Below are 12,481 nucleotides of genomic sequence, written 5' to 3'. Positions count from 1 at the left end.
GTTTTGACGTAGCTGCTTCCCTTTTGTACCCAGCAAACTCCTCCCTGCAGTCAAAGCATCACCATGGTTTCTCCAATAGAGGGCTGCTCCAGAGCTGACCACAATGGAAATCGTCCTGAGTACTTGCAGCTACGCACCCCTCCGAAGTGGCAGATCTAGGAGGCAGCATACCTTCCCCCTTACACAGCACCCTTTCTAATCGGGAGGGAGATTTACAGCATCGATCCTTTCTTTCGCTATCACATATCTCACCCCTCAGAGTGATGCCGAAGGAACACTCGGCCAACTCTACATTCCCCAATGGTCCCCCCTCCCTTGAAGAAAAATCTGCATTTTGATGCTCCTTACCCACAAGATGTTTCACTGTATAGTGGAAGGGTTGCAGCGCTAGATACCACAGAGTTATCCGAGCGTTATTGTCCTTCATCATATGTAACGGCCTTAAAGGCGCATGATCAGTGATAAGAGAGAAAGAACGCCCCAACAAGTAATAGCGAAGAGCATGAGTAGCCCATTTGATGGCTAAACACTCCTTCTCAATGACGGAGTAGTTAATCTCCCTAGGAGCCATTTTTTTGCTCAAATAAATAACAGGGTGTTCTACCCCGTCAACTTGTTGGGACAGGACCGCCCCCAGACCAATGTGGGAGGCATCGGTCTGCAGGATGAACTCTTTGCTGAAATCTGGTGAAATCAGAGCGGGAGCTTGACAGAATCGCTTCTTGATCAAATCAAATGCCTCCTGACACTACCCTGTCCATTTAACTATTTTTGGAGCAGCCTTTTGGGTGAGATCTACCAGGGGGTTAACTATGGTGGCATACTCAACAGAACCTAGACAAGGAAGGAAAAGTGAAAACCAGATAAACCAACAAACAGTGAATTTTATAACAGGACAAATACTTACCTTTGTGGTCATCCACTTGTCTAACTCCCAGTGGCAAGTCTGGGAAGTACAGTCTCAGCTACACAGTATGGTTATTATTTGAACCTTTAGTTTCTTTAATTACTGAGACTGCAAGCCGGAAAGCCTAACGTTCGGGAAAGGCCCGTTGTGTTTTGGTTATTGTTATTTTTCTGTTTAATAAATATTATCTTGGGACGTCTGTGGTCCTGGATTCTCTGTCCTCACACTACTCTTCTTCAGACATCCTACAATCAGTGAAAACCTCTCTTTCACTATATATAATAATTTTTAAAGAAAGATGTGCCAGGTCACAAGAAAAGACAATAATACAGCCCTTAAGAAGCGCACATCACATTTATTTGAAAGAGTATTGTACGTACTGGTGTTAAATGTTTACAATCACGTATTCTACATCATATACAAAGTAGTAGTATGTGCAGAAAAAAATAATCAAAGGCAACCGCAGGAAAAATAATTAAAAAAAAGCCTGTATACATGTGGTGTTATGGTTTTGCATTTAAATGGTTTGAAAACCAAACCAATTAAAAGGCATTCAGAGGACTGCAGAAGGACGACATTGATTAAATAAATAAATACATAAATAAATAAATAAATATGCACCCCAACACGAACATTGGTTTGACCCACGGTTTGCACTATTATCAGCGCTGTGTATGCAACAGAAGCCGCTGGTAGATTACAAAAATTATTAATTAAACTTAGGCTAGGTATCTTAGTATGTTTTACTTCTCTATTAATTAAATTATATTCATTGAAAAAGGCAAGAGAGAACCAGATCATTATTATTTTTATTGTTTGGTTTAATATAATATAGCAGGCTAATGTTCCTATTGAAGTAGGCTACAATATTTTTTTTTTTATTAAAAAGTTGTTGTTATTCTTTGTTGAAATTACTGTTCAGCTTTCATATTTTGTTGTGTACTACTCATTTAATCAAACTTAGTAGTGTAAGAAGTTGCTTGTATCTTTCATAACGTTTTCAAATCAAGTAAGCTTATTTGTGTATAAAAAATGACAATAGAGTTGCAGCCAGTGCCATCTTACTTAAAAGGACTCAAGATGAAATCATAAAGTAATTTAAAGTAGACTACAAACGTGCCAGTGGACTGTTTCTCTTTAGCGTGCACGTAAGAACTTGCAGACTTGATACAACTTTGTTGAGAATTTAAAAAGAAAGCATTTTATGAGATTTTTAACTGGAGGTACCGGGGCTATGACTCTGCACACCCAGAGGTTTTGGGGCTGTGCCCCAGCAAGCCCTAGCACAAATTAAGCACTATATATATATATATATATATATATATATATATATATATATATATATATATATATGTATATATATATATATATATATATATATAATCATCTTCAGCTTTTTTCAATCCACTGCTGTATGAAGGCCTCCCCAAGATTCTTCCACAAAAGCCTGTCTGCTGCATTTAGTATCTCCTAGGTCCAGTGATGGTCTGTTTTTCTTGTTACATGTCCAGCCCACTGCCATTTCAGTTATTTCACTGTTATAATAACCTTGCATACTTTTGTTTGTGCTCTTATCCATTCCTTCCTTCTTGTTATTCTCAGCATGCATCTTTCCATACTCTGTTGAGTCGTTTGTAATTTTTGAGTCATTGTTGCACAGAGGGTACAGGTTTCGCATCCGTAAGTTAGCACTGTCAGCACACATTGGTCAAAGACTTTCCTCTTGAGGCATAAAGGTAGTTTCCCTTTCAGAACCATGCTTAATCTTCCACAGGCACTCCAGCCCATTTTTGCTCTTCTGTTGATTTCGCACATTTTGCTCTCCATTGCTAAAACGAACTGTTCGGTATATGTAGTTATTGACTTTTTCAAGCTTGATCCCATTGACTTCATTTGCCTGTGGAGTGGTATATTTATTGAACATGACATAAGTCTTCTTCAGGTTCAAACCCGCTTTGATGCTAGCCTCGTGTAGTTCTTGTATTCTTGTTTGTAATTCTTCTGGGCACATTGTAAATATGAGGATGTCATTAGCAAATCGTAGGTGATTCAAGAAGGCTCCATTGATCTTCAGCCCCTTTTTTTCCCAATCCAGTGTTTTCAACATGTCTTCTAGGGTATCTCCTTGAAATTGTATCTCCTTGACAAACTCCTTTTTTAATCTGGATTTTGTCACTGTTTTCATGGAGTCTTACTGTGACTACTACTATTACCTATTATCTGATGCTGTATGTGCTTATAACAAACAAATAATATGTAACACAATTTTTGTTCCTGGATAGTAAGTGTTATTTCCTAATTGCTTATGCCTCAAAAGCTTTTGTGACCAGGACAGTGATATTTTGAAATTTACCTATTTCCAATGAGAAAACGGGCGAATTTGTGTCTTTTCGTTCACATAAAGTCAGAAAAAAACAACATATGAATCCAAATTAACATGTATTTATACTAAAGTAATACAAAAATGACTACAAAAGATTTAGAAGTGAGTAGTTTTTCGAGATTTACCATTATACTGTAAATCACTTTCACAAATCAGCCCCCAAATGTAGTCTCCCATCATGTTCTCGTTATACTTTCCTTGGTAGCGGCGTTCAAAGTCCAGTATATCCTGGTGGAAGCGCTCGCCTTGCTCCTCCGAGTACGCTCCCATGTTCTCCTTGAATTTATCAAGATGAGCATCAAGGATATGGACTTTGAGGGACATCCTACAGCCCATTGTGCCGTAGTTCTTCACCAGAGTCTCAACCAGCTCCACATAGTTTTTGGCCTTGTGATTGCCCAGGAAGCCCCGAACCACTGCGACAAAGCTGTTCCAAGCCGCTTTCTCCTTACTAGTGAGCTTCTTGGGGAATTCATTGCACTCCAGGATCTTCTTTATCTGTGGTCCGACGAAGACACCGGCTTTGACCTTTGCCTCAGACAGCTTAGGAAAGAAGTCTTGAAGGTACTTGAATGCTGCCGACTCCTTATCTAGAGCTCTGACAAATTGTTTCATAAGGCCCAATTTGATGTGCAGTGGTGGCATCAGCACCTTCCGGGGGTCCACCAGTGGCTCCCACTTGACATTGTTCCTCCCCACAGAGAACTCGGTCCGCTGTGGCCAGTCCCGCCTGTGGTAGTGCGCCTTGGTGTCCCTGTTGTCCCAAAGGCAAAGATAGCAGGGAAACTTGCTAAAACCGCCTTGGAGACCCATCAGGAATGCCACCATTTTGAAGTCTCTTATGACCTTGATGCCATCTCAGAAAAATGCAGATATGTATCCACTTAGGCAGCTGGAACTAAACTGAACTAGTGGGCTTAAGGCCCCTGTATTTATACTACTATTTATATTACTGGAAAGTTCTAGAAGTTACTCCAAGTTTACTCAGCACTGAATCTATCTGGAATCTTCTGGAAAATAGGTAAATTTCAAAATATCACTGTCCTGGTCACAAAAACAAAGTTTGTGGGGAATAACAGCCATTTTCTATACTTTTGATGCTTAAGCAATTAGGAAATAACACTTACTAACCAGGAACAAAAAAAAAAAAAAATTGTTACACGGTTCTATTTATTTAAGAAATCTTTCTGAAGCCCAACTTAAGTGTAGAGGGTATCGAATGGGTTACTATGGGATGACTGTGCACTAGAGAAAGTTGTTTTTATGCAGGAATGGAAGGTAAATTCCAGTGGCATGCTGCATTTTTGTAGCCCAATTACTGTTGATAGCAGCAGATATTACTGCAGGTATGTACACAGTTTTTCCATATGGTAATTGCATCCAGTTAGGGTTATTTTGATGTGCACTGTGATAGGGTTAGCCCTGTCTCTGGTTCTTATGAGGATGTGTGCAGCTGGGATGCGCAACAAGAGACGCGTTGCTACGCAACCAATTGAGCAGGTAGGCTTGTCTGTCGCTGAGCTGATCAGGAGGTCCGGATTGGCTGAGGGGCATGTCTGTGGAGGCTGTGCACAGCTCAAAAAGCGTATGCGTCACAGCTCGAGGCTACTGCACGCCCATAACCATACAGATGGACGTTGAGCGAAAGTTTGCTGTGTTGACATCAGGTGAGCGTCCACTCCATGGAGAGAACTACTACACGAAACCCTTCCACTCCAAGATGGTGCTCGTGTAGGCATTGCCCATCCAAGGCCATTTGAAGAGGCCGGAGTCGCTGTGAGGATGCCGGGACCAGGAGCCCAGAAGTAGGTCAGTTTAGGAGATGTTGATCCCAAACAATAGAGTGTTTGCGTCGGGTAGTAGGTTCCTGGAGCGAGATATTCCTTTTAGTGGGATTAGTGCTCGCCATTTGTATGGCCAATGTATTTAGCTTTCTTTTCTTTACTAAATCCGGCACTAGGATTACCACTGTTGGTACCCGAGCGTCGCGGCCTGTGTTGTTAATAAATCTACATGCCTGAGCGGCGTGTCAACACCCAATGCTCTGTGTCTGCCTCACTATTATTTCATGGAAAAGTACAGAGCAGTTTAGAGGCAGTAAAGAGAAATTAAAACTTGGTAACTGCTTTAATCAGAAAACACAGTAAATTGGGAAATTACTGCAGCTAAATTCAAACAGCTGCGTGTCTTTTTGTGATAACAATCTGAAACGCAGGCCAGCTGTTTACTTTCAGATTCAAACTCGGCGACATTGGCCAGCTGTTTACTTTCAGATTCAAACTCGGCGACATTCTGAGACAAAGGGGGGCGGAACTAACAAAGCATGAACAGGCACATACACAAAGGCAAGGCAGTTAAAACAGCAGCATTGTGGGGAGAAGTGCTTTGTGGAAAAATCGTGGTGCACACAGGAAGGCTTCACCTTCCTTAAACATTAGACCACATTCTACAACAAGGACTATCTATATAGGCGGGACAGACTGCACTTAAATAAAAAGGGAATCACTCTACTAGGAGAAAGGATCCTCGAGGAGGTTCAGAAGCATTTAAACTAGAAAGGAAGGGGGGAGAAATCAACAAAAAAACAGAAAGGAGACTACATCAAAGCAAAGGCAATGACAGGTAAGATAGCCATTAAATGTATTTATCGAAATGCTAGAAGTCTCAAAAACAAAATGTTAGAACTTGAAGTTACTGCACTAACAAGTAACTACGATGTGATGGGTGTTACAGAAACTTGGTTATCCGAGAGTGATGGAGACGACTATAATATTAGTGGGTAAACACTGTATAAGAAAGACAGGCAGGACAGAAGAGGCGGAGGGGTAGCGCCATACATCAAAAATAGTCTTGAAGCCCAGGTATTAAATCTGGAAAAAAATATCAACGCAGAATCAATATGGGTCAGAATAATGGACAAATATTCAAAGGGCATAATCACAGGGGCATGGTATAGACCGCCAAATTCAGATACCGAGCAAAATAATCTGTTATACAATGACATTAGAAATGCGTGTAGCAAAGGAGAAGCCATACTAATGGGGGATTTCAACTCCACAGAGGAGAACAGCAGCAGAACACACCAGACAAGACAACCAGGTAAGTAATTAATTATGTTTATTCTGGGTACAGACACTCATGGGGTTTCCATACGGCTCAATTTACATGTGAAATGGCGATGCGCGTGCACGTTTGGTGAATTACTTGGGTAAATCAGGTTTGTGGCCGAAAAAAAACGACGAAAGAGAGGGATAGGGTAAATCTCCTTTACTCATGTAAATGACGAAACACACGGGAAAACCACACCCAGTTTCTCATGGAAACCTGCTTTTCACGTGTAAATGTTAATGAGTGTGTTTATCCTTAACTATAAACATTGCAAGGGATCAGGTCAGTTGTTACTGTGGATTCCAAGACGGCAGAAAGTAGTGGCCGATGGGTGATTTTATGGTTAGCAGTGGAGTAGTTCACCTTAATGCTAATGCGAGCAGCCTTTTTTATTATTGTTTTTTGCTGTGTCTGGTCTGTCATGTTGTATATATTTTGTGGGATTTACAGTATAAAACGATAGGTTGCGGATGCAACCCCGGTTCCCTGAAAGAGAAAATAACCATCAAGGTATGGGACATTGCCGTCAGGCAGTAGGGATTGGCTGAGCTTTATGTCAAAGCTGCCGATAGGCCTCCGCGCAAGCTGCCGTGTAAGCCCGCCCCCCTGGGAGCTTACTATACGCAACGCGCGGAGAGTCACTTCCTCTTTTGCCCTTCAGGCCGTGAAGGCTTCCAGAGCGACCTCGCGGCTTGATGGTTATTTTCTCTTTCAGGGAACCGGGGTTGCATCCGCAACCTATCGTTCCCTTTCAAGTCGAAAATAACCATCAAGGTATGGGAACAGTGTACCCAAGCCGTCGCGAGGGAGGATTCTCGGCAGTAGGACAGACTTACGTCATAACGCAACTGCATAGGCAGTACATCTACGCATATGCGGAGCTGCGCCTCAGCGTCTATGCTAGCAATGACACCTGTCCTAAGGTGGAATAGTCACACCATATTGTCAACCACTCTACACGTTCAGGAACTGAGATGCCAGAAAATGGCAACCAGGTGATAACCCGTCAATGCGTACATGGCAAGCCGAAATGGCGGCAAAATACACTTTAAGTGTAGAGGGAGATTTCCCCTCATCTAGCAGCTTCTGCAGAAACTGTAATATCACTGCCATAGGGCAGGAGACCGGGTCATGGCCCTCAGCCAGACACCAACTTTGAAACAATTGCCACTTATACGCATACTGCAACCTAGTAGAGGGCGCTCTCGCACTCTGAATGGTCGATATAACCGCCGTCGAAAGCCCTAAGGCTGACAGGCGCTCCCGCTCAGGGGCCAAGCCCATAACTGCATGAGTTTGGGGTTTGGGTGCCATAGCCCTCCTTGGGCTTGGGACAACAGGTCCGCTCGCAGAGGGAGCTCCCTCGGGCGACCGTGCAACAACTGCACCAGACTCGGGAACCATATTCTCCGAGGCCACCGAGGAGCGATCAGAATCACTGTCGCTTGCTCTACCCTGACCTTCTCCAAGAAGGCGGGGAGCATCGGAATCAGTGGAAATGCATACAGGAGCCCTGGCGGCCATTCGTGAGCCAGTGCATCGACTCCTAGGGGGTTGTCGAGGTCCTTCACCGAGAACCATAGTGGACAGTGCGTGGTCTCTCGCGAAGCGAAGAGATCGACTTGCGCTGTGCCGAACCATTCCCAAATGCGCTCTACCACCCGAGGGTGAAGACGCCATTTGCCTGCAAGAGGACCTCCTCTGGACAGGAGATCCGCTGCGTAATTGACTCTGCCCGGTAGGTGAACCGCACGCAGAGAGGCTAAACGCGGTTGTGCCCAAAGCAACAGCCGTGTTACCATCTGGTGAAGACCGGGGGACCGCAAGCCGCCCTGGCGGTTGATATACGCCACTACCATGGTGTTGTCTGACCGCACTAACACGTGCTTGCCTAGAAGCACTGGCAAGAAGAGCCGAAGGGCGAGGTCCACCGCTCTGAGTTCCAGAGCATTGATGTGGGCCGACCTCCAGGGTCCTGACCACACTCCGCGAGTCCCCGACCTGTTCCAGACTGCTCCCCAACCCTGGTTGGAAGCGTCGGTCGTAATAACCTCCCTTCGGAAGATGGGACCCAAGCGTACGCCCTGGCGGATGTTCGACGGAACTTTCCACCAGCGCAGTGCTTCCCAGCAGGTTCGGGATACCCTCAACCTGCGGTGTTTGTCTCTCCGCGGATGCAACGCAAAGGCATTGAACCAGGCCTGTAGTGGTCTCTGGTGTAGTAAGCCCAAGGGAAGGGCTTGCGAGGCGGCAGCCATCAACCCCAGCATGCGCTGACACAGCTCCATGCTGACTGTTTCTCTCAACCTGAATAGGGAGAGACACCGCTCCAGCGAGGCAACTCTTTGTGTCGACAGGGTCGCTTCCATGGACACAGAGTCCAGATGCAGACCCAAGAATTTGGTCTGTTGGCTCGGCACGAGGCGGCTCTTTTCTGAATTGACCTTCAGACCTAGCCGCTGAAGATGGTCTTTAACCATCACTGTGTGCTGTGCCAACTGCTCCTTTAACTGCGCGCAGACGAGCCAGTCGTCCAGATAGTTCAGCAGTCGGACGCCTTGAGCCCGCAAGGGAGCTAAAATGGCATCCATACACTTTGAAAAGGTTCGAGGAGCTAGAGACAGACCGAATGGCAGGATACAAAACTCGTAGACCCTGCTCTGAAATGCGAATCGTAGATACTTCCTGTGACCCGGACAGATGGGAACATGAAAGTACGCATCTGTCAGGTCTACGGTGGTAAACCAGTCACCCTGCTGGACAGACTGGACAATGTGCCTGTGCGTAAGCATCTTGAATGACAACACCCGTAGGTATTTGTTCAGTACTCGCAGATCTAAAATAGGGCGGAGCCCGCCGCCCTTTTTTGGCACTAGGAAGTACTTGGAGTAGAACCCCTGGTCGGTCAGAGCAGGGTCTACTAGTTGAATGGCACGCTTCTTGAGCAATGCCTGTATTTCCACATTCAGAGCTGAGGACTGAACCGAGTCCTTCACTGCAGTTACCACCACTCCCCTGAAGGTGGCGGGGGGGGTTTAACTGGAACTGAAGGGTGTACCCGGTGAATATAGTTTTGCGCACCCAGATGTCGTTGGTGCATTGTTGCCAGAACAGGAGCTGTGGAACAGTGTAGGGGTGGGTTAACGGCTGCCGGGGTTTCTCAGGGCTGCTTAGGCTGCGCTCGCTCACGAGGGGCCTGGCCAGAGCCACGAGGACGCAGTCTGCCACCTCCTCTAGGGCGCCACCCTCCGCGCTGCGGTCTTGCAAACGCGGGTTGACTGCGTGCTGATACACCCAAAGGGGCGGTTTTACTGCCCTGTGGTTGCGCCTGCTGCTGCGGCGGTGTCCTGCGCCACTGGCGCTCCTGTGGCCGCCTTGGCTGGAAGGGTTTGCTTGGCCACATTTTTGCCAACTGCTGTGACGCCTTACGCGCCTTGACAGAGTGTTGCAGCATCTCCTCAACCGCTGGGCCAAACATGTGCCCCGGTGATATCGGAGCATCTAGCAATGGGGCCTTATCAGGCTCCTTTACCCTCGCCTGCGAGAGCCAGAGCTGCCACCACAAGAGAAGCAATGCTCCTGCCCTGTGCTCACGCATTCAATTGAGCCAGCTTAACCAATAGCTGCGCAATTGCACCCAGCTCGGTCCTAAGGGCAACAGATGGGCACTCAGGCAGATCACGGATGAACGCCGCCTGGTAGACCGTCAGGAGGCTGGCCACGTTAGACAGCCTAACTGCCTCTGTAGCCGCGGCGTACCCCTTTTTTAGGTGGGCCTCCGTAATCCTACACTGCCTGTTAGGGCAGGAGGGGTCCTTAGCCAGCCCCGATAATGTTGGCGCCTTTACCAACGCGGCGAACGCAGCGCCCACTGGTGGAAAGGACGCTAACCCAGCTTCGCTCGCCCCGTGCATGGTGAAGGCCGAAGCCTTGCGAGAAGTTGCAGGGGCGGAGGCCGGGTCCCCCCAGGTGGACTGCACCTCCTTAATAAAATCAGGGAATTCCGGTAGCATCCTGGACTGAAGGGGCGGAGCTGACGGCGACTCAAATAGAGAGCGTCGTGTTGGCTCTAACACAGGCCAGTCCACGCCTAAGTGACGGGCTGCCCTCTCCACCACTGACCACATAGGGTCATTAGTATCCAGCACTTCAGGGTCATCCTGCCCAGAGTGCTGGGATGCCACCTCAGGCTCCGTGCCCTCTTCAAATAGTGGCTCTGCGTCGGACGCGTCCCTTGAGACAGCATCGACGTCCCACACTTCCTGGGGTTGGCCGTGAGGCACTGGTGGAGGAACCACCGGCTGACTAGCGATGGGCCCGGTTGTTAGCTCTGGAGCCCGAGGCGCCACATTCGCTAGGGTCATGAGGAGGGATTGCTGTCCCATCATGACCTCCATGAACTGTGACATTTTGGAGGTGAGCTCAGCCACTCCAAATGTGTCCTGATGTCGCCTGCCCCTTCGAGGGGAGCGAGAGTGCCTTCTACGGCGAGGCGATCGAGATCTCGACCTAGACTCCCTACGGGGACGTGCCCCGCGAGAGGAGGGACTGCGGGAACGTTCCCGAGCACGCCTGGCTGGGGACCTCTGACCAGCTGTAAGCTGGGAGGATGGGCTCCGGGGGAGCTGTGACGTCACCGGCGGCGTCAAAACAGATGACGGTGGGGCCGAGATGGTATGGGACGACCCCGAGGATGGGGAACGACCCCCAACCGCCTTCCTTGCTCTCTGGCGAAGGGTGCGTGTCTGGAACCCTGCACATAGATGGCAGTATGCCCTATCTGCCAGGGCAGATGCGGCATGGTCCGGCCCCAAACATGCTACGCAGTCTTCGTGTGGATCGCTGGCAGGCAACTTGGGCTGGCAGGTCACGCATCAGTGAAACCCAGACATCGTGCCTAGCACTCGCAAGCACTGACGAGCAGTAGAGCGAAGCGAGGAGCACTGATGTGCGTGCGTCGAACAACGAAGCATCGAGCACCGAAGTGCGTGCGTCAAACGCCGAAGCGTCAAGCGCCGAGGTGCGTGCGTCGAGCGCCGAGCACCGAAGTGCGTGCGTCAAACGCCGAAGCGTCGGGCACTGAGCATCAAGCACCTGAAGTGCGTGCGTCAAGCGCCGAGGTGCGTGCGTCGGAGCGCCGAGCACCGAAGTGCATGCGTCAAGCGTCGAGCACCGAAGTGCGTGTGTCGAGCGTCGATGCGTCAAGCACCAACGCGTCGAGCGTCGAGCGCCGAGGGTGCGTGCATCGAGCACCGAGTGTCGAGCGCCGAAGCGTCGAGCACCGAGCGTCGAGCGTCGAGCGTCGAGCACCGAAGTGTCGAGCACCGAAGTGTCGAGCACCGAGTGTTGAGCACCGAAGCATCGAGCACCGAGCGTCGATGGAACGTGCACCGAGCGTCGAGCACCGAGCGCCGAAGCGTCGAGCGTCGAGCACCGAGCCCCAAGTGCAGAAGCACTAAGCACCAAGCGCAGAAGCGCTGCACAAAGCGCCGAAGCGCTGCACCAAGCGCAGAATCGCTGACACCAAAAGCGCCGGAGCGCGAGCGCCGAAGCGCAAGTACCAAGCGTGGAACGCTAGCACAGACGCCTACGCGTCAGCTGACCCGCAAACGGAGACGCTAAGTGTTGGTACAGTGTCTGATGCTGTGCAATACTTACCTGATGGTGCTGGGGATTTTGCACGTTAGTGGTTATCTTCCTCTGTATAGTGAATGGGAAAGTTTTTTTTTTTTGTGTGTGTGTTTGGACGCTGCAGCAATATACAGAATAAAATATATATAGTAAGAGAGGGGACTGTAGTATACAGTTACCACGTGGCGGGTAGAACGCGCCGCGGTGGGGAAGGAAGACTGCAGAGCAGACTACACACACACACACGGTCTAGCCTAAGCGAGACCGAGGATGCAGATATGCGCGTGGCCTAAGGCCAACGCAACACGCGTCCTAAACAAAAAATATAATATATATAAACAATATATATTACACACAATATTTTACAAAAACCCAAAACACAATAATAATAATAAACAGAGGAAAGACGGGGAGACCACGAAGAAACGCGATGCCGAAGCAAAGCGAGAAGG

Source organism: Acipenser ruthenus, chromosome 1 (assembly GCF_902713425.1).
Source record: "Acipenser ruthenus chromosome 1, fAciRut3.2 maternal haplotype, whole genome shotgun sequence".
Taxonomy (NCBI): domain Eukaryota; kingdom Metazoa; phylum Chordata; class Actinopteri; order Acipenseriformes; family Acipenseridae; genus Acipenser; species Acipenser ruthenus.
The sequence above is the reverse complement of the archived record's forward strand: the minus strand, read 5'-3'. Positions refer to the sequence as shown.